This window comes from Paramormyrops kingsleyae, chromosome 11 (assembly GCF_048594095.1).
Source record: "Paramormyrops kingsleyae isolate MSU_618 chromosome 11, PKINGS_0.4, whole genome shotgun sequence".
In the NCBI taxonomy this organism is placed as follows: domain Eukaryota; kingdom Metazoa; phylum Chordata; class Actinopteri; order Osteoglossiformes; family Mormyridae; genus Paramormyrops; species Paramormyrops kingsleyae.
The window spans coordinates 19,124,911-19,148,006 of record NC_132807.1 but is presented as its reverse complement, the minus strand read 5'-3'; the positions used below and the strand labels follow the sequence as shown (position 1 = coordinate 19,148,006).

General features: G+C 44.1%; 1 long non-coding RNA gene across 1 annotated transcript; it reads left to right on the top strand.

The window, feature by feature from the left end:
• Positions 1-159: 159 nt before the first annotated feature.
• On the top strand, positions 160-14,444 carry LOC140593452 (uncharacterized). Its single transcript, XR_011993829.1, has 3 exons — positions 160-298; positions 497-586; positions 8,131-14,444. It is a non-coding gene; the product is annotated as an uncharacterized lncRNA (long non-coding RNA).
• Positions 14,445-23,096: the final 8,652 nt, after the last annotated feature.

Genomic DNA, 23,096 nt, shown 5'->3' with positions numbered 1-23,096 from the left:
GGTGTCCCTTGTTGTAATAATGTACATCAGAAGGAGGGGATGGACTCTTACTGTGTTTCAGCTGCTCTATGAACATGGATCAGCAGCTACTGCCAAACAGTTTCTTGGCTGCTAATAGCACTTTTCCCCCCTTTCTTTTTGTGGCTGATAGTAGGTATTTAAGACAGCAACAGCAAATCAGAGGCGACTTCCTTGCTCCAAGATGCGTTCTCCGCTTCAAGTCAGGCAAATTCCATAACAAACAATTTCCTTGTCTTTCTCAACACCATAGGAAAAAGATTACTCTCACTTTTTGAAGGTAAGATAAAAATATCCAAATACCCCATCCTTCAATATATGGGATCATTCCATAATTAACGCATTAAAATTGTTTAAATTTTTAAGCTTAGATTTTTTTTTTACTCTTTCTCTCCCCTATTCAAGTTAAAGGGTAGTCTAAATACCCGAAACGCATTCTTTAAAGAAAAGGAATGGATAAATTGTCCATATTTTTCAGATCGTCACTAGGATAAAACAATCGTCCGTTCTCTGCAGGAAGGGCTACAGTAAGGGGAAATGCGAGTAATTCCTTGTAAACAAGAAGATGGTGAGTTGTCAGATTCTGATTCTGCTGTCAAATGTTTTCAGTTCCATGCAAATTGCTGTATCGGTGGTCTCTTCTCGTGCTGTAAGTAGTCAGGTCGCCTAAATTGAAACGGGAAGGCTCTCGAAACGAACAAGGATATCCGATCGGTGTGTCAGTCTCGCTTTGGGGACGAGGAAGAACTGACTTTCACCGATTCGGGATGTTTTAGCCCAATCTGGCTGCGCGTGCTGCCACAGCGTTGCATGCCGTTAGATCCGCCCAAACATCTGTCCGTCTAACCATTGGCGCATCCATCAGTGTCACAGTCGCTGCACGTTGCAGCGACAACGCCTCAGACACAACAGAGACACGAGCTTGCATTCAGCATCCAGAATAAAAAGGAAAATGGCATCAGGCAGAGCGCATAAAACGGGTGCTGAGGATTAAATGTAGTAAAATGAGTGCCTTCGAGCTGGAAACCATGTGCACCAAACTGGGGATGGGGGGGGGGGGTCTAGTACTCGATGTATTTTAAAATATTAAATATTGTATTTAAAATATATTTTCTCTTTACTGCATACATTGATCTCGTAAACGGAATGTGTTGCTGTTTGTGGACTTGCGTATGTTTTTTTGGGAAACGCATTAAAAAATGCATGCTACGTGCATAATATAACAGGAATTATTTATTTCCAAACAAAAACAAAACTTCTACATCAGATTAAACAAATGCAATAGTAAGCATATAGCCATCATCTTCGTGTTTAAAGTCTTTTAAAAAGTAGGCTTTTTACTTAAACGTAGGGTGTAAAGGTTATTTCGTATAATTGCATGCCGAAGGCTTTATGCATACTTTATATCAGCGTCTTCCACAGCAAACTGGATGAACTAGGTGAGTGAAAATGATCTATGCTAAATGTAGCGTACTTTCACTGTGCTGATACGTTTATTAGAAAAACCATAACCCCCAAAAACTACAGGAATACGCCCATACTGTAAGAAGATGTTGTTCCCGATAAAAGAGGAAACCTGTTTCGATGATGAAATAAAGTTTGGTGCATGAAATCGATATTTGATTAAAATTGAATAGGACTGAAAGGCGGTGAGGGAGCGTTACCTCTTGCGCGGTTTAATAGCTGCTCTTGCTACTTGGCACGTTCTTTCACCCGCGTTCTTAGTACTAATTCGGAGTCCGGTGAAATCACACTTAACCTTAAAAAGCCTGACTGCGATACTGTAAAATGCATATAGTTTGGCGGATCGTCGGCCACCGCAAGCAGCATTAAGAGAAAAACAGACATTGTTATAGGCGATGAATATTTGGGACTTTCCAAAAACAAGTTTTAACAATCTTTCTTGGTCCAAAGAAATCTAGCACATGATTTACGTTTGTATTTTTAATTTCTACATTTTTGAATAAATGGTTATTTACAGCTACAAATGAAAAAATACATAACAGTATTGTGTATCTGGGAGTGTGTGTGCTCTGAACTGTTCTTTATTATGTGAGCGAGCGTGTGAATGTTTCTGAGCACAGAGATAAGCATATGAACGTCAATATATTTCTGCACATATATGATACACGCAACAATTAACTTAAATATAATTGAAAACGCATTTTATCGAAATTATTAACACCACAGTTCAAGTTTATGAATTTAACCTCCTTTAAAAACAATGGCATACTCTCGTACATCCTGATGTAAATATTTTGCATGAAGTTTTCCTATAGAGTTTTAAGGCTTTATTTCGCTACGCAGTGTTGCGCACTTAAGCTGCACTTACATACCATACATTTTAACTAAACTAATAGTAAAAAGTATTTGTAAGCGCCGAAGCGATCTATGCTTCCTAATCAGTATAACATATCACGTGTAAGATGGTGAGGGGAGGAGTGTAATTCAGCACGCGTTTATTCGTACATTTATTATTTATTTTTAAGAGACAGTTCCACAACTGAAAAGTTTTATAATATTTTCATACTTTACGTTACGCAGGGGGAGTGCGCATTCATACATGTAATAACTAAGCGTTATAATAGTATTAAATCACTGTCTTTTTTTAAATGGATTAAATTCTGTTTCCCTTCTTTGAGAAAACAGCGGAAACGGTCTCCTTAAGTAATATAATTCTTCTGTAAACCTTTTAACTGCTTCTAAAACACGCGCACTGGCATTTACACATGTAATTGGATGTTCAGTAAGGTTCTGAGTATGTATTCTAGCGGCCTGTCAAATAAAACGCTTTTCTAATTAAAGCACTTACGTGCACTTTTTGGGTTTATTACAGTCAGTTAGAGACATATAATTATTGTCTAAAATGGAGAGTATGCTGTGGATATTTAAATGGTCTGTTCCAATGGAACATTTTCGTTTGTTTTATTCGATTTACTCAGGTAAATTTCCTGCACGTGTTAATTAACTTTTTATACCATAAACATACAATGAGAGTAAGCGTTTGATGAGGTAAATAATTTAAGTAGATATATACGTATATACAGGTATATGATACAGTTTTAGGGGTCCATTGCTTCGCAACTCCTGTTTTCACGAAGTACAGTAAATTACGTGAATTGCACTTGTAAAATAATACGGAGAGTAAACAACAAAATAACCTTCATTTAAATCTTATAAAGAAAGAAGAATAAACAGAATTTTATTTTAAGTTGTAAGCCACCCCTTAATCATACTCACAATAACCCGAAACCTAAATTTAGTGATCAATCATACCACACAATTCATCTCTAAAACAAAATGTATGTTGTGCTACAAAGGGGATGTTTCCCTGGACTATTTTACAAAAAAAAAAAAAAATGGGCCTACACGCCAAGCTGTTAAAAAATCACACTACTTACAGACCGCCCTCTATCAGTGGAACACACACATACACACACGTGCGTTCACACACTGGTGGGTAAAACCCACCAGTTCCTTTGACACACTGCCAGCTCATCCGCCAACTCACTTTGGGTACCTGTTCCTGAACTTTCCAAATCCAGTTATTTATTTAAGTGTTCGACCTGCCACAGGAGGAGTTACATTATTATTATTATTATTATTATTATTATTATTATTGTTGTTGTTGTTGTTGTTGTTATTGTTGTTGCGTGAATACTCAGATCATGTGTCAGACTATCGCTGAAAAGGGATTTCTCTAGCGCAGAAGCACCAAATAGGCCTACAGCTAATTTTATTCATGCACAATAATAATTACAGATGTTTGCGTATATATATAATGTATATTATGGGTATAACATTGATATTCAAAGTTATGTAAAAAAAAAATAATTGTTTATGGGGTGTTTTGTGGGCACTATGCTGCTGACGACGCACGGTACTTGGAAATGACATTGGTAAATCGCTCATTTGCCAGAGGAAAAAAATATAATAAATGCCCCCGTCTTTTCCCACCAATCAGAACACTTTTACAATGTAAGATAATATCGGTTTTCCCCCAAAGTGTCCAAGGAGGGCGCAGAATCTCAGAATGTAAATTAATCATATTTTCGTTTTCGATAAAATATTCACACATGGTAATTACTTGAATATGAACATATTCTTACTTTGGTATTCCAAAGGTTCGCAAAGGGCGTCGTTTTTTTTGTTTGCTGTGTTAGAAGGCATAAGTCATTTCAAATACAGTACAGCTTTACAGAAACACTGGAACATTGTATTATTATTATTATTATTGTTATTATTGTTATTATTATTATTATTATTGATAATAAAAATAATAAATCGGGATGTTCTCATCAGTTACTAATTTTGCGTAATTAGTCACATATAAAACTGTCAAACTACAGACGTCGGATGTGTACCGACACGCATCGTTACGTTTTATATAGTCTATGTTACTGCGCATCATTCCGCTGGACCAAATTATACGAACGCTTTAATTCGTCGTAAGTTGCAAAGTTGCAGTAAATATTTGTCGAATTATTCGGAATCAAATGATTTCTATCTTTAAATTTTAAGGGATGGAACAAATCCGAAATCAATAAGAAAAAACTTTACATTCAACGTATAAACGATCATTAAATTGTAGATTTAATTTATGTACCAAATTTTTACATGGAATTTACATGGAATCTAATTTCCTTTAATAAAAATGTTGTTCTTATTGTGCCTTTTGTCTTTAATACAGACAAACATTACTTTTAAAAACGCTTAATAGTAGATCATATGAAAAGGGAGAAAGTTGGCTTCATACTGACGTAACTAAGTAACTATACGTTACTGCACTAAAATATGCTTTTCCGGTGTCTTGAGGGCGCTCCTTGAAAGACCCGTGAAATGTGTTTAAGTGTTTAATCCTACCTTTAAGTTATGCTTGGTTAAAGACTAACATACGCAATTCAGACAGTGTCTTAAAATTTATGTTATTCAACGCGAATCGAAGTTTTTTTTATTGTCCTCAGATATTGAATTGTATTGAATCATACCACTTTAAATAGAGACTTGTATATAAATTCAGTTTAGACGCGTAGCGACAGGTTATCTGATTAATCTGACGCGTTCGGAAGACGCTTCAGTAATTCGAATCTTTCGTGGTTTTCAACTTCTCAGATTCACCTTGAACGATAATACATCGATTAGAAAGTAAAATAAATAACACTAACGCGTTTTGGACCTGGTAAATAATATAGTAAAACATGTATGAAATGTTAACTATTGTGTCCTTCTAATCTGCAGCAGTTAAAATATACATATAACTCTAGAAATGGTTGCATTACACTAATTAGCAGATTGTTTCTATTTACTAATGAATTCATTATAAACATTATGCATATTTTCCTGGAAATGCTGAGTAGAAGCGATTTAGTTTTAAAGTGTATTTGACCCTGTAAATGCGGTCTAACATTATTTGTACTGGACACTTGCGTTCATGGTAAAGTCTCCCTGTGGCGCTGCCCAGCGCAATGCAATCGATATGTACTGACTGGTCACACGGATTGCAAGCCAGTAATTAGCTGTAAAAGTAGGACGGTGAAGTGTCGGATTGTAAGGCGCGGGCAGCGGAGCAAAGCGCAGTTTTTACTTAAGCAACATGCTGCTTACTGCAGATATTATGTTTGAGATACAGTTTCGTTCTTTTAAAGGGTCATAACTGTCGTTAGAGTGGTGATCTTTCCCTTATTTTTTTGCAATACATTCTTCTGCTGGCGGTTCAGTGAATCGCAGCCCGCACAGGTCTTGTATGTTCTCTTCTGCACAGAGGGTCCCAATCCGATTTTTTAAAAGTATCTAGCGCGCTTGTGGTTGCGTGTGTGTGTGTGAGTGTGTGTGTGCGCGCGCGTGGGGGTGGGGGGGGGGGGGGTTCCTGGAACAAGGAAGAAGAGGGGAAAAAATCCATTGCGAAAACGCGTATGTCTATTCAAGCTGAAGTTATCTATCTATCTATCTATCTATCTATCTATCTATCTATCTATCTATCTATCTAAAAAAAGATGAAACTATGAATCATTCTCCAAATTTGCACACTATGTTGTTCTTCACACAACTGAACAGAAAGCCCCTATTGCTGTTGGCGCACGTGCACAGGATGGATGTAACAATGACAGAAAATGAGAAGGAACAAACAATGAGCTGCCGTTTATATTCACCCTATTTATATTTACCAGACCGAGGCTTTCTATAGGTTTATTTCTGCATGGAGAGCAATATGTCATAAGGAGTAATTGTGCGTTGAAAAGGCCAATAGCGGTCTGTCTGAAGTGAAATTCAGAGGCCTGAGAGTTTTCGGTGAATAGCGAGGACGCAAGCCGAACATTCAATGCCAAGAGCAGGGAATCCGGAGGTGGACACAAGCATATTTTTCTCCAGAGGAGGGGGGTTTAGAGGACAAGTGCTGACCACCCCTCTTTCTGTCTTTTACTGGGTCACGCTGCTCACTTGCCTGGGAATCGCTGGGGAGCGGGTAATTTAAGCTCTCCTTGATGCACCCTATTCATCATTGTCGTCAGGACTAGCTTCAAAATTAAAGTCTGATCTACAGAGTTAAAAAAAATAAAACAAAAATTGACAGAGGTGAAAGAGGGTCGGGGAAGTCAAAACACAAGGTAGTCTTTTGCTCCGTTTGATTTATGTTATGGAGGAGCACTGAAAAATTAGTATGTTAACCGGTTTTACTAGATATGCTAGTTTCACAACTAGTTTTGTGCTTCAGTAGAAACAGCGGGCAAGCGGAGGGAAGCATCTTTCAGAAAATGAGGAGACCCAGGACATTATTGTCTGTATATGCAGCTTGCTGTTATGCCGTGTGGCAGGGATGGGAGTAATTGTGAAGGCCTAATTGTTCACATTCTGCCACCGCACATGCCTTTAAACTTTTTCATACACAACGAGCTTTTAAAGAGTACTCCTTTTGGGATTTAAAGTAAGACGTAATTATAGCTCCTTTTAAACCGGAGATAGTACTTCTGGATGGTTATGTGGGAATGAACGGCTGAACAAAAGCAATTCCTAACTGAAGCATTAAGTTTAAGTGTGTAAATGATCCCCGCGACCCGGTAGGATAAGCGGGTTGGAAAATGGATGGATGGATGTGTAAATGATTAAAGGAGGCGGGCGTGTGTCGGTTTTTTCTGAGCTGGATTTGGGGCGGTTTTGCGCGCTGGGCGAGGGGTATATGCGAAAGGATGAAGTTCACTTCTACTCCAGGACATGGTGCCCTGCGCCCGTACGCGATGGCACACGTTTGGGGTGCGGGGGTCCGGCGTGCCATGCATTGCTGCGGAGCGTGGCGGATCAGACGGGCGGCCGCTAATGAGCCACAGCCGGCCCTGCGGTTTCCGCTGCTCGCCTGTGATTCATGCTCCAGCGTCGGAGATCAGAAGTTGAGCAAATGTTTACCCCGATGAGAAACAGACAAACGACAGGAAAAGCTCTACCCCCGTGACGTGCAAGAAGAAAACAGACAAACAAAAAATAAATTTAAAAAGTTTCTGTGATCCATGACTTCCGAAGTAGTTTGAGACTTTTTGACGTGTCAGTTTTTTAGATGATAAATTATTCACATAAGGCGTATACAAAAGTAGCCTACTTTAATTTAAACTCATTTCTAAGTTCTCTAATTTTGTAATGGTCATATTACAGCCTCACATTATGATCATATTGTGTGTGTGTGTGTGTGTGCGTGCGTGCGCGCGCCCTCTTGCTATTTATTTTGTGCCGTTCTAATGCAGTTTACACATCTACTGTGCAACATGCAGATTGAACAACATTTAACACGTAATTTCAGATAGCTATCCATAGAATGCGGTGCAGTGTATGTATAGCCTATAAATTAAGATCAGTAAAGCATTTCTTATATGACAGTACTCTGCTGTTTTGTTGAATAAACCGGATCATTGTAGATGATTCATGACCAGTTATTGCTGCGTAGTTAGGGGATCGTACGGTTAAGGTACATAACGCTGCTGGATGTGCTTTAAGGCTTCTGACGTTATTATTATATTTAAAAATTTGTCAATCGAGAATGCTTTGACGACTGACCCACAAGTATAACTATTGACGTGTAACAAAAAGTTAATATTTTTTAAGTATTTCCCATTTCTCTTTGTTTAGGTCCTTCCGTCAAAGCCCCAATCAGTGAAAACTAAAATCGTCTAATCGGATTGGGATCGCTTACAAAGTTTTAACGAGGAGAGCCGGTAAGATAGCGAAGGCGTATTAGGCAAATGTTGCGAAATATTAACATTCACGACCGGGAAGTGGGCAGTCAGGGAGGAGAAGACAGTAGCGTAAATTAAAGGAAAGGAACTTGGTGTGTGAAGATATTCCAGCGCATAACATGGTGGTACTCTTACTGTACTGTATATCTGGCTGTTCAGGTACACATATTTTCCCCACACCACGTGACTATAAGTCAGACATTCTGTGTACTGATGCAATGACATTAATTACTGTACCTTAATTAAAATTAGAATACGATTGATCAGCCTAACTTAACGGAGCCTAATACCCACTAGGTTTGTATCTTTGGGTTACCCTGCCAACTAATTTCAACACATGAGCTGAAGTTATTTAGCTAGTTACATGCCCAGTTGAAGACCTACATGTGTGCATAATGTAAGGCTGATTTATACCTCTGCGTATAATCTACACCGTTGGTATGGCATAGGGTATGCGGCGACCGACAGCTACGCAGATTCTACGCAGAGGTACAAATCAGCCTTTACACAGGGAGGTGGCCAGACACCATCAGGTGATAATCATGACTGTAATATAAAAATGATCATTATATAATTACACTCAATTATAAATACAATTACTAATACAGTAGAATTGTTGTATAATATTGGGTAAAAGAGGAAAAAACCTAATCAAGATGGCAGACTCAACCCAACCCAAGCTGTTACATTTTCACGATCTGGGTTTGAAACACCTCTATTCTGTTTTATTCTGTCTAGCCTCCTTTGTCAAACCCTTCCTCTCTCCCACCCACAAATATACTCCCTGTTCTCTCCTCCCATTTCTGTGTCATGGGCTTCTGTTCGCCATCACACTTTGAGAAGATCTTACATTCATTAATATTTCAGTTACTGTATAACTACAGAGCGGACAGCTGCATGAAGAACACCTTGTGTAGTGTTTACTTTCAGCCTTTCAGAAAGGATAAGATACGTGTATGGCCCCAGTCTGGGACGTGAACTCACTACATTCTGGTCATGTTAGGTACTCCAGTACCATTTAAAGTCCCCCCCACTCTGCTCCCAGTAGTCTAGAGAGCATTTGTGAGTCGACCACCTGTGACACTGACACATGTAGAGGTTGCTGTCACTCGAGTTCGTCCCTGTGGGATCTAGACTGAGATCCTGCCCCCCAGGCAGCTAACAGAGAAGACCAACAGGACCCCACCAGCATGCCTTCTACATCGCCAAGGAGTTACTTTCTGTAAAATAAGAGGGCATTATAAGTTCACCCACCCTCCATCACTTCCCTTCCTGTTGGGGGGGATCAGGCAATAGGAGGAAACCCAGAACCTGCCCCCCCAATCATTCCCAAAGGCCCTGGGATTTATCGTGAGACCACAGGATGAAACACTTGACAGAAATATTAGCCCATGCCGGTTTTATCGCCTGGTGCCATCGGAGCCCTGATCGGTCCCATTGCGGTGGTTTGTTTTGATCTTTTTACGGCGCGTTGCAGGAACGCGTGGCCGTGGGCATCGGCTTTCCCCGTAAGACCGCTATGATTCCCGCGGCCAGGGGGAGATGTTATCACAGCTGACTGCACTTTGCTGCCCCCCCCCCACCCACGCCCCCCGGCGAACACCGTGTGTCCTGAGTAGTCCGCTCCAGCCCACATTTTGCTGGGGTCAGTGCGCTTTGAAGGCGGAGAAGTGACCTCAGCTCACACACATGCCGAAATAATTTCCTCCACGTTGTGAAGTCCTATTTTTTCATATTTCCTTTATTTGTTTCTGTGTTTTTTTTTTCTTTTTTGTTTCTGCCATTGTTAACATTAATAAAGGGATAATTAATGACCCCATTTACAATTAATGATGCAAACGAAACACCATTTTTTATTTGCCTGTTTATTTGTTTGTTTGTTTGTTTGTTGTCATTTTTTTAAGATGGCTTTGGGCTTATGGTTTTGCATGGCCATTGAAACAAGATCCCGACCAAAGAAAGGAACCAAATCCATCTTTCCAGAAACAAATGATACAAGTAGCTGTGCACGCGAATGTTCCTTTGACGGCCTCCCCACTAAAGGGGAAGCGGTGAGGTCAAAGGTCAAACACACGCAGTGTGGTTCAGTGGGCAGCGGCCAAGGAGCAAGACCAAGCCCTCCTGCAGAGCTGAAGGCGGTGTGTGTGTGTGTGTGTGTGTGTGGGGGGGGGGGGGGGGTCTGGCATGAGCCTTGTTCGTCACTACCGGGCCCCCCTCTCCGATGGCCTCAATTAAATCCACTTTAACTTCGTATAGCACAGCCAGTCCATAGCTGCAAAGTGCTTGACAAAGATTTATCAAGAAGTGCATCATTCGTCATGTTTAAAACATCAGAAAGGTAAAGAGAATAAGAAACAAGGTCTTTATTGGAGCATAACGTTCCTGGGATTCCAAGACCAACTGCACCAGGAATTGTGGGAAGGTCAGAATGGCAGGTGCCTTCTGTTCTGGAGGCCCTGCAAGTTTTGCTTCGTTATTAATTTAGCATGTAGCTTAGCTCTTTGCATAAGTAGGGCTTGCTGTGTCCTGTTACAAGATGAAATATGAATCAATCAGTAGCTAACAGCAAATTAGCTTAATAACGTGCGCGGATCTCTCTTCAATGTCTGCTAGAAAAAGAGGCGCGATTACGAGGCTGCAGGCCTGGCCACGCCTTACCGACGGCGTTTTAACACGGACATCATCGTGTATCTCCCAAATATAACATGTGGATAAAGGGGTGAAGTTAATTTGGAGTAAGTGAGCAGATGCTCTACAACAGCTTGTATCGGTAGCTAATTAGATGATGAAACTGTCAAAGAGGCCACATCGTAACAGAAAACTCCGCCGTATACTGTGGGAAACTTAACTGTTCTCGGAACAGGTAAGAAACCTTTATTCTCTAGTTTGTTCCAGTCTGGCTTCCCTTTAGTTTGTTATTTCCAATGAGTTGAAAATAAATCATCACTTTATTTTCCTCTTCTTCAGCTGCAACGATGGGGAGGGCTAGACAGGAGTCGTCTCTTTCAGGGAGAGAAAATGTCGGGACTGACTTCATACATCTCCCCCGAAATTAAAGCATTACCAAATAAACCACATGATGTAGTGGCACAATGAATTTAATCAATTATACAAGGAGTTCAAGTAAAATAGAAATAAATTAAATGTCTCCCCTTCAAAATGATCAGCTTTGACCTCTGGCATAGTTCCAAAAATGTAGATAACCTCTAATGTTCAGTCTGTCCCGGGATGTAAAACAGGAAGCCTCTGACACTAAGGGCTTTGTTTTTACCTTGGGGATCACCCACATTTCCCGGACCCCCCCGCATCTCCTGCTGTCTGACCGGTGGGCTTCAGGTAAAGGGAAGTTATACCCCAGTCACTGCCCCCCCACACACTTTATCTCACTGCCACCCCTCTTTTCCCAGCAGTCGCTAGACCTCCAGCATTCACCCATCTGTTCATTATTTTCTTTTTTTTTTTTTTGTGGGGGGGGGGAGGGATGCAGGAAGTACATTAGGTGGGAAAAGGCCTCCCTACATCCGAAGCCGATCTCGTGCCAAGAGCTGGGACTCTCACTCCACTTTAAATCCCGCCTCACGCCGGGGTGACATTTTACGCAGCGTGTGACTGAAGACAAAGGTATGAAATATTTAAATGAAGAGGAAAAAATGGGAAGGAGACGAGTGGAATCGGCTTTCTCGTGGAGTGGTGGACAGGGTTTGCGATTAGTGGATTTTTATCCCTCTCTGGTCAGATCTTACTTGAAAATATTTGTGTTTGGTGTGTTTAATAGGAATTATATTTTTCCTTTTTTTAATATCAGTCTGGATGGCTGAAACACCCCTCATTGTAAGTACATCGCATGTCACGTAGCAATCTCCGTCAGCCTGGCTAATGAGGGCATGTCGTGTGCAAGGTGCCCGCGCCGCATTAAACGTGAGGAAAAATTTGCCACTTCAGCCTGTGTGCAGCGGTCAGCGTGTTACCCAGCACACAGGTCAGGCCTAAACCCCATTAGCACTGGGCTACAGCACATGGGCTACATACAGGCCCCGCTAACGCTAACGGGTTGTATGTACTGGCCTGGCCTGCTCTTTAAGCTAATGCTAATTTTAGCTCTATAACTGACAACTGCCGTGCAAATGGTTTCAATCACAGTGGAAAAATGTTTGTGGGATGTATTGAGTGTGATTTATTTGCCTCTTTTTGGGAGATGGCAGCGGTCAGCAAGGGTGTGGCTGTAACTCAGCGCCAAGACTCCTGAAGAGGGACCTTGAACCTTCCCTGGCAGCCGAACGATGGCCACAATCGGTCAGCCAGCTTTAAACAAAATCCTAATAAATAAAATGAAGTGTGTTTTTTTTTTCCCACTATCAGACATTTTGCAAGGCTCTTTTATTTCAGTGTGCCTAACCAGGGAACCTAAAGTGCTGCCCTGTTTGTGGTATGAAAATACGCACATAAAATTTGGGTTAGCACAGATCCTGCAGTCAATCTTAAATAGCATAGTAAGACTGTGAGAGGTGAACATGTAACAGAACAAACCTCAAGCCTATACTCTGCAAGTTACCATGTAACATGTCCAACGCATCAGACCAAAGGGCAATGTATTTAACTGCAAATTTTTGTCGATGTGCGGTTTCCTACATTCTTTTTTCAGGACGTGTGCAACGCTGGCGCGGCTGGCGGGCAACCAGCTCGTAAACCTCTCCCGACCCATAAGGGGCCACATGCTTTATGTACGCTCCCACGAAAACAAAACTGCAAACCGTTCTGTGTGTCCGGCCCCATTGGGGAAAATCCACCAATGGGGACGGGGCACGGCCAGCAGCAACAAGCGATGACTGGCGGCTGTCAGCTCACGGAGCGCGCGATTGGCCGCTGCCTGCACCGGGAGTGAGCTCAGTGCATATCCCACCCCCTACACCCCCATGGCAGCGAGCCAACGGTGAATCACCAGGCTCTCTGAGAGCAGACAGCAGGTAGGAACTCCCAGGGGGGGGGGAGATGATGGGCTGAATCAGTCACGAGTGGAGAATCAGGCCAGTTCCAGAACCATCCGCTTCCCAGTCTACACTCTGGGAAAAACAGCCTCTGGACGCCACACCTTGGAGATCCAGCAACTGAAGAGCAACAGCTTCGCATTTTAAAATCTCAGCTTTGGGTGTGAATAAACAACAAAAGTCTTAATGATCTTTCTAAAATACGCAGAACGGTAGTTCTTTGCGCAATATACTTTCCATAAACAATTCATCTCCAGCGCTGGGCCTTGAATAAACGTAAGAAAGCCGTTCCTTCCTCTAATAGTCCACAGATGTGAGGCTCGGTCTGGAATTAGTTAAATGTTAAATAGTTAAGAGGGAAATCAAGCATGATTCAATAAATAGAGACTGAAACAACTGCTTTCTGAATCACAGAGTTAGACCCATGCAATTTTGAGGGGGGTACATCTCTTAAAGACAATACTTCACCCCTTTCTGTCTGATACGTGTTTGTCCTGGATGGGATGCCGAAGTAATTTAACTCTATGCGTGTAATGTACTAATAGTGTATTTTAATAACAGTGAGTGTAAATAGGTAAAACAGAGGCGTAACTCATTGTGTGATGTCCATGATGCCAACATGGGTTCTTGTCCTGCCTCAGAACAAAGAAGAGTTTGTTTGGCCGCAGTAGTCTTGCTGTTTCCTCGTGGTCAGGAGTCTTTGTTCCCCACATTAACCTCGTTCCTTCCTCCTAGTGAGCAGCTCTTTGTTTCTGGTGCTGCTGCTTCCTGCAGCGCGGACAGGACACTGCGGCCCAGCCGGCAGCCCCCTGGGGCTTTCGAGACCAAGGCGTCCCTAACGGGAGGACCGAGAAGAAATCAAGTGATTTGTTCCGGTTCCAGAGCCACCTAGATCTGGGGGGGGGGTAACCAAACCTGGCGTCACGCACACACAGTCTCTACCCCCACAAACCTACCTGCACATACACTGCCAACAAGTCACCACTAGACTGTAGAATGTTCTTTACCGTAGAGTTTGTGAGCTGTGATCTGTACGCGGATAAAAACTGTTTTCTAAGAGTGTTACTCTGTTTGCTTTGAAGGGCAGGAATTTCAGGTGATTGTCTTCGGGGAAATTTAATTTTTTTGTGTGTTTTTTGGGGTTCTCTGTAGGTGTATTGTAAAGAACTCTGTGACAGATCTCCTGTGATAATATAGTGGTAAATAAAATGAGCGACTGACACATACACGCGTTTTTGCCTGTCTGTTGTGTTGGTATGAGGGGGATATGGGGGGCACTGTCCCACTCCCCTCCACGATGCAACAGTTCATCCTGGCAAGGAATTCCACTCCTATACACCCAGCGTATTTATGTCAGGCAGTCTAATCATCGCATGGAAAAATCGGATTTGATTCCTGCAACAGGAGGCAAAAGGTCAGTAAAATGAATGAAGGCTAATGATTATTTCAACCTTTACGTAATCAATAATCATTTATCCTGCAATATCGTGCACATAATATCCTATTTTTCATTAATCCCCAGAGGCTTCTAGGCTGTTCTTCCGGGGGTGGGGGTGGGGGGGCGGGGGTTGCCTCGCCTCGACTCGTTCATCCCATGTCCTTGTTTGAAAGCCAACAGGTAATGGCTGCTATTACCAGCCATACAGAGGCTCTCTCTCCAGCACGAGTAACACATCAGGCAATTTTACACATGTAACAGACAGTTGGGTTCTCATAAAATAATCCTGCACAGACCTATTGGTCAGCCCTTTCTATAAATAGGTCATAATAAAATACATTCTAGAGTACAACAGAAGTATTCAAATAGCGATTGTCATTCTTTCAGTTATTTTTGGTTTGAACTTCCATAATAATGGTTCTCCTATGGGTTTAATGCCTATCATGTTGCTGGAAACTTATTGATAACGTCTGTGTGTTTTTGTAAAGAAAACAGAACCGTATAAAGACACAGACAGCTATTTCAAATCGCACCATAATGAGTATGGATCTTCAAGACTATAAAAGGTGGTCTTTCAGGGCAGTTTGCACACAATTTACAGCTGTACTCCTCAGCCTTCAGGACTTCCTGTGGTCTGCAGACGGTGTGGCGGACGGACTGTCCCTGCCAGTTTTATTTGCACGCTTGTGTTTTCTGTCTTTTGTCGTTTTTATGACGGTGACTCCATGGAAGTGACACCATCCTTTGTGGGTGTCTTCCGCGCTCTCTGTCTTAACCCCCTCTCCCCGTGATCCAGCCTACATAAAGGAGACTTATATCACCCTCAATGACTCGCTCTTTCCTTCCATTAATTCTTTATTGATTTTTGGGACGTCTGGTGAATTAATTTTCAATTACAGAAAATAAAATCCACCCCCCTCCCCCACCCCGTCCCCAGTGGGTGTACGTGTGAGTAAGCAGGTACTTGAATCTGCGTGTGGTCTGGAGACGCTTCCTAAGGCAGTACCCGCCCCCCCCCCCCCCCGCCCATGCCTTGGGTCATGGTTTATAAAGTGCTGAGAGTAAAATCTAAATCGTCTCAGCCTGGAGACACTCAGGAGTGTGAATCTGGCAGCAAAGAAATCGCACTAAAGGTCACGCTGAGCTAATAGCCCGCGTATCTTACATGAAATAAGTGCAGACGTTTTCGACAGGTTTCTCAATGTCACACGGCAGCCTTCAGCCGGCCTGACGTGACTGGAAAGTGCATGGCGCCAAGATGCGAGCATCCCGAGGACGACCCGGGGCCAGAGCGCCTCGCGCCTATCTACTGTACCTCGGGAATACAGAATGAGCGTGACCTGTTTGTAGGCAGCCACACAGAGGGGGACGCACACACAAAAATGTGAGATAAATACCTTCAGATATCCACAAGCAGCATTAGGAAGACAAGGAATTAAAAAAGAAAAACAAGGTTCTTTATGATTCAAGTACATAATTAGAGCTTAAATATTTTTATTTCATCTTACATTTCATTACTATGGGAGGTGAGGCCAGTGATTTACATTCCTTAAAAATGTGTAAGGCTACTCATTCTTTATAAAACAGTGTATAAACATCCAATTATATATTTACTATTCCTTAATAATAATAATTATACATTATTATTGTTGTTGCTGATTCATCCATCTATCCATCAATCTTCTATACTTAATTGTGCAATGTATAGTCAAAGCCTATCCCAGAAGATATAGGAACAGGGCAGGGAACAACCCAGGACAGGGCATAATAATAATGGTAATAATAATTATTATTATCATTATTACTATTGATTATTCCTTCGATCCTGTACTGGATAAGCGGTTGGACATGGGATGGATGGATGGATGGATTTAATAACCACAATTTACAACACCTTAAGTGATAAGGATCCTGGCAGCGAATGGAAAGCAGGCTGTCTGCTGCATTCACTCTCTCACTCACCCTGTTATTAGTCGGGCTTGTTTAACAAGCCATTAAAACAGAGAGAGATGTGGCCTTGGCATGTAAACCCGTCTCACTCAGCCCAGAGCCCCCCCACCCCAAACGGCCATGTGTGTTTGCGTGCGTGCGAGTCCCGCTATCGCCCCCCCCCCCCCCCCGCCAGCCTGCCACATGAGAGAGGAGTGTGAAATATGACCCGCTAACTGTCAGGTCTGGCCCTGGGGGTCCCTGCCGGGTGCCACTGCGTCCCACTCAGTGTCACTTTAACAACATGGAATTACAACCAAAATGGACGTTTGAGGTTAAAAGTACCTCTAACAGTATATGGATACATTTCCGTCAATAAATTTGCTCCGTTCCTCCGCCTCCCGCAGCCAAATAGCCTGCAGCTTGATTGGCGTTTTTACCACAAAATTATACTATGTGCCGTCTGTAGATGGAGGGGTGGGGGGGGGTTAGGGGGGGTGGGGTGTTCAGGCAGAAATCGTCTCCATTCCGAAATTAGCTAACCATCAACATATCGTAAAATAACTCGAACATGGTGTCATTTCACGGGGGTATCGATTCCGAGCGGATTTCCCATAAAAGCAGTAGCCACTCTGTCTTGCTGCGGAGACAGGGTGGTGCGGAGAGAGCCCAGAGAGATGGGCCCACCGGGTGGGGTGGGGCGTTCAGGAGGCCGGAGTCAGAGGGACGGCCACACGCCGAAGTTTGGGGACCCCTTCACCCGTCTTTGGAGGAATCCGTGGCGCCGAGGACCAGCAGGAGAGGTACAGGACAGAAGGAGCGAGAGCCGTCCTCGCGATCCGCAAATTCAATCTGCCGGTCCGGGGCCATTTTTTGGATTATGCGTAATTGGATAAGATTAACTGTCCTCTGTGGTAAGTGCCACACATTACTCCCGCCGGTAATGAAATAAAGTACTGGCGAACGACGGTGGCATTTTAACGAGGGTGGCGCGGGCGGGCGCAGGGGAGGAGCGGCTCTGAGCCCCGCGTGGGACGGAGTGTGTCCCTCCTGTGAAAAGGCCGCGACAGAGAGGGCGTGTTCGGGCCCGCCGATGTAAATAAAAGTTAGTTTAAGCCGCTTCAGGCACGACACCATAATGAGAGACACGTTCAAAAGGGTTTGGTTGGATTTCCAACATCTTGACTTAATATCCTGAACTGATCACTTTAACCTGCAAAATATATTTTGAAAAATAAATGCAAGGCACACATGGGATGGGGGGGGGGGGGGGTTCTACTGCTATTCAATATTTTTTTGCAGCCAATCAGAGGCAGGAGTTTGGCAAGCAGTAGCGGTTGTTTTTCACACCGATAGGCTGCACTCAGAATGCTGATAACTTACAGACATCCTCAGCCAATCCATCTACAAAGGACAGATTAAAAGCAGAAGAATCTTCTTCTCCTTTTTTCCACATTTTAATCTGGGAGAAAACAGAAAACCTTAAAATCTCCCTGATTCCAAAAACTGAAGTGTTTTGCCCTCACCCTCCCCCCCCCCCCCCCCCCCCCCCCCCCCCCGCCTTTCAAGGCCCCCACTGGGACTGACATCTTCACATCCAACGTCTTCATCTGAGATGCTGCCGCTGTTTCCAGTGGGCTGAGGAGCAAAGCTTCTTATTCACATGCGACCCTCCTCATCCTCATCCATCCCAGCGCTGAACACCAGTAACATGTCCTGCAACAGTAACCAGACACTTATACAGATGATCAAACTGATTACAGAGTCTTTCCCTGCTGCCTTCGGAGGACATGAACCCAGCATCACCCAAGTGCTCGTTAAGCTGTGTTAAACATGGTATTTTTCCAACATGGACAAGCACAGTAACTGGAACTCCTTGCAATCGTGAACAGAATAAGACAATAAGCCCAGTGGTGCGAGACTAGGTGGGTTTGCACCCTGTATCTGCAATCAGAAGGTCACTGGCTCAAATCCCATTGGGTCCCTGAGCAAGGCCCTTAACCCCCAATTGCTCCAGAGTCCGGCTGACCACATTTTCCTCAAACTTATATGTTGCTCTGGATAGAAGCATCTGATAAATAAACAATAATAAAGATGAATAGCCAATTAAGCTTTGACAGTAGTTCCAGCCCCAACAGAAGAGTAACTCATGCTGTAATACAGGATATACACAGCCCATTACCGGCATAACGTACGTCCCATGTTTACAGGCGACCAAAGATGTTCACTTGCCCCAACACCAGTGAGTGTGGGCCCGTTCCCAGTATCCTGACCGCTTTAGTATGCTCCACGCTCCATGCCGAAGACACCCATCCCTCCGCGGGGCCTCCTGGTGGCCGGCGGAGATGTTACACTACAGCGCGGCGGGGAGCTAGCACGACGTTCTGCAGAACAAGAAGGATGGAGACATCCCGGCCTTCCAGGGCCGTGGGGGGGGGGGGGGGGGGAGGTGGGGGGGACGCCGTTGATCAGGTATATAGATGGCCCGAGGAGGCCGCCATCATTCATAAAACATGCCTTTGCACGCCGAATTGATTTTGCAAAGAGCCAGGGTGGCACACCACTTCATTAGGTCTCGCGGACCACAAATCAAGCACTGCCAACCCTGGGGGAGCGTCACCCCTACTGTCACTTTGTCCCCTCGAAAACTGGGGGGGGTGAAGGAGCTGAGGATGGGTGGGGGAAGCATTGTTCCAATGTTGTCACATTTCTATGGGAATACATTGCAGCTAGCTGCTCGGAGAGGTGTGTGGGAGGCAGGGGGGGGGGGGTCGCGTCCGGGGTATTAAGCGGTATCCGGAATGAGGCCCCCGGTCCTGCAGGCTTCGACATTCCTAGGAAAGCGGCGGGCAAATTAATTCCAAGAGTGATGGTACCCAAGTCAGCACCTGGATCCGGACGGGGTAATGGATGGCTTGTAGATGTTTAGGATATCTGTGTTATTTAAATGTCAAATATTAATCACACTTTCTTCAGGTGCCCGAAAATTAATTGCACTGCTCATTAAATACTAGAATGACTGCGGTGAACATATTGTTTATTGATGTTTTTACAGTTGCATCCTGCAAGATTTCTTTTTTTTCCCCCAGAAGAAGATCTACAGTAAAATTAAGCTGCTGCAATATAAATGCTATACTAGCCATAAAAAACTGCCACCGTTTGAGATATGTCTAATTTTTTTCATACTAATACTGAGCACTCTTGTAATAAATTTTGATCTTCGTTTGTCGAGCAGGTCCTTTTATCCAAAGCGGCTCACGCAGTTTAATGAAATCTGCACCCTGTTTTGTTGGGGATACGCCGCTGAGTCTCTTTGCTGAAGTCGTTTGTGGTAAGTGGCTCGCACAAAGGTCCAACAGCTTAAACAGGTGATCAGGAGCCATCAGCACATCAAAGTTCCACAGAGCTGTGAAGGATTGCATTACGGAAACAAACAATCACTGATGACAAAAGCTCAGTTTTAAACGGTCAGGCTGTCAGCGATGAGGATGCCTTGCAGTACTGTTTACAGAATAGTGATTCTTCAGTCTCACGAGTGACTGTTAGAATTCATCTTCGAAGTGCCGTGTCAGAAACCTGGGGATGAAAACGTACTTGTAGCAGCCAGAGTCCTCCCTCTCAAGCTTTCAGCCTCTGTGTGAGTTGGGACCTCCTAGGAATCCTACCTGTCATCTCCATGTGGGATCAGAGAGCAAACAGACCCCATGTTAGGTATCTTCAAAAGCAATGGCTTCCAGATCAATACACCCATGAAATGTGTAACAAAGATGGTAATGGGATATCGTCACTGGTTGGGAAATTTAGCCTTTGTGTTTCCCTACAAGCAAGAAACTGTGTCAGGAACTCAAAAGAAATATCAGTTTACAAAAATCCCAACAGAGGCAAATCCAGTGGTAACCCCATACACAGGAACAAATAAGCATTAACTCGTGTGCTGGAAAGACTTTTTATTAGGTTTTGCTGAGATATGTGCATATAGGACAAAAAAAAAAAAGATTTCAACTAACACTGATTTTCTATACTTTAAATAACATTTTATGGTGCCCGCTTTCTGGAAAAACTTCCGGATTCGCCAACTTGTTTCTTATTTGCTGAATATAACTCATCTCCCTCCATGATGAATTGTAAAAAAATATGCTAATAAGCTGGATTACAGGCAGTGCTCTTGGGTAGAGAGTTACAGTTCACTGAAGGACTGGGGAGTTGCTGATCTATGAAAAAAGTGCAGCGCAGTGATGGCTAACAGGACTCGGGCTTAAGTGATCCCCACTCCCAGCTAATCCGACTTCTGATTTAATATTTGGGGCGATTTCCAAGAGCCGACTGTCCACATCACACATGCTTTTTATTCCAGGGGGCTTAAGCACAACATTGCGGGAGAAAAACAGGACGTGGAAATCATGGAGATCAACTGGCTGAACGAGAACATTCCAGGCAGATTTACTGTGAGCCGGCATGTGAAAATTGCATTGTTTCAGGCTTGCAATATATAGGGTATATAAGTGAAGAAAGAGCAAAATGATTGGATTTAAATGTCACAGGACATAACTCCCCCGACCAGTTAATTAATTTTGAGGGGAAGGTAATTGTCCCCAGTCTCTCTCTCTCTCTGCTGTGAGGTGACTGTCACCATCAGAGGCCACAAAGCCTGTGACCCAAGCAGCTGGAGGGGGGGGCGCTTTAGCTTGTTTAGCACCCAAATACCTGGAGGACAGGGGCAGAAGGGAGCAGAGGTGGGGGTGGGTCACACCGTCATTTTTGTTCCTTAACCAGAGCCTCCCCCCAGCAGGTGACACTCCCACCGCACCTCCTGAATCCTCTGGACGTAAGAACAGCTCAGTCCAAACCATGTAGCCTAACGAACACATCCGAGGGCAACATCAATAATTCAGGCCTGCGTCGGGGGGGGGGGGGGGGGGGGGGGGCGTGGGGGATGGGGGTAACAGGGGGAGGCAGCTCGGAGGCAAACGGAACAAGTCCCCCCTGGTTAGGCTTATTTAAGGAGCAGCCTTGGAGTCAAACTGGAGACAACGCTGGTACAAGAGCGACGGTCCGAGGGGAATTTGGACAATCTCCATTATAGCAGTGGAGCGATTTGTGCAGAATTATGTTAAGGCACAGGGATGCGGACCTTTGGGGAAAAGGGTTGTCTCAGATACAAGACAGGGCCTTTTTTTCCCTAAGAGAAGCGTATTTAAGCTGTAAACTGAAAGTGGCTTAATTTCACTTAAATGACCGGACATGCAAATGAATAAATGGACCCATCGAGATAATTGGCTGGGGGTGGGGGGGGTGGGGGGGGCGTTATTACCAGCGTGCAGTGGTGTGTAGTGAGCAAAGAGGTGGGTGCCCCACACAGTCGTGCTCTTAGCCAAAACGATGGGCCAGAGTCACATGACTCTGTCGGGGGGCAATAGAGGAAACTGGTGGATTTTACAAGGAGCCTTATCTGTGCGGCAGTGTCCATCACAGCCGAGTTTCAATTAGATTTAAATTAAATTATAGTTAATCAGATTATTTCTCATTGTTTTGATGTGAGGTGGGTTTCAGTACAGTTACAGCACAGAGGTATAAACAAAGACATTTTCTAACAGCCTGAGATTTCCTAAGGTTTATGGGCGCTGCATTATGAGCTTAAACATCATTAAGGTTTTTTAAGATTTCTGTGACATGGGATGGACGGATGGTATCTTCTGAATAACCTGAACACGTTTTCACAGTTCACCGCAGTAACATTTAAGAGGGAACGTGCGTGACGAATCACAAACACGAAACGTGAGTGAAGGACCGTGTCCAGCCCGTCACCTACCGTTAATCTCTGAGGGCACGTAGCGTCTGCCGCTCGGCGAAGGCGGTGAAGTGGCGTGACGGGGGTGACGTTACCGTGTCGACCACCGGGGATCAGGCTGCCAAGAGGTCACCCACCTTTGGGGTGAAAGGTAACATCTTCGCGGTCATCATTATTTAAAGCCAGACTCTTGCAGAGAGGCAAGGGAGGACAAAGAAGGAAAGGGGGGGGGGGGGTGGGTGGCAGTTATGTTCGTACTGTTGTTTCAGCAAATGGTATGTGACACGGCAAAAGAGAGTGCCGAGGGGGAAAGCGGGGGCCTCTCTCTGCGCGTGTGACAGCAGCGGGAGGCACCATGGGGTCCCCCACCGGCCAGGCAGCAGGCATCCATCCATAATTAATGCCGGGCTCCCGCACCGGCGCTGACGGGACACGGCCGCCACAAGGTATCCGAGCCCGGCCCGTGGCTCAGCCCGGCGATTGTGCAAGAATGCCGTACGGGAGGCCCATTAAACCCAAACGGTAGGCAGGTGGATAGAAATGAGCCGGGCAGCATTTATAGTCCCGGCCCTGGAGCTGCTGGTGTCAGACAGAGGCGAGCTTCACTTAGTCAAAATGCAGGTCCGTGTATTTCCACTCTTTGGTGACCCTCGCACTGGAACACAGGGCACAGCACAGAGTAACACTCACTGGTGTATTCTTAGGGCTAAGCACAGTTT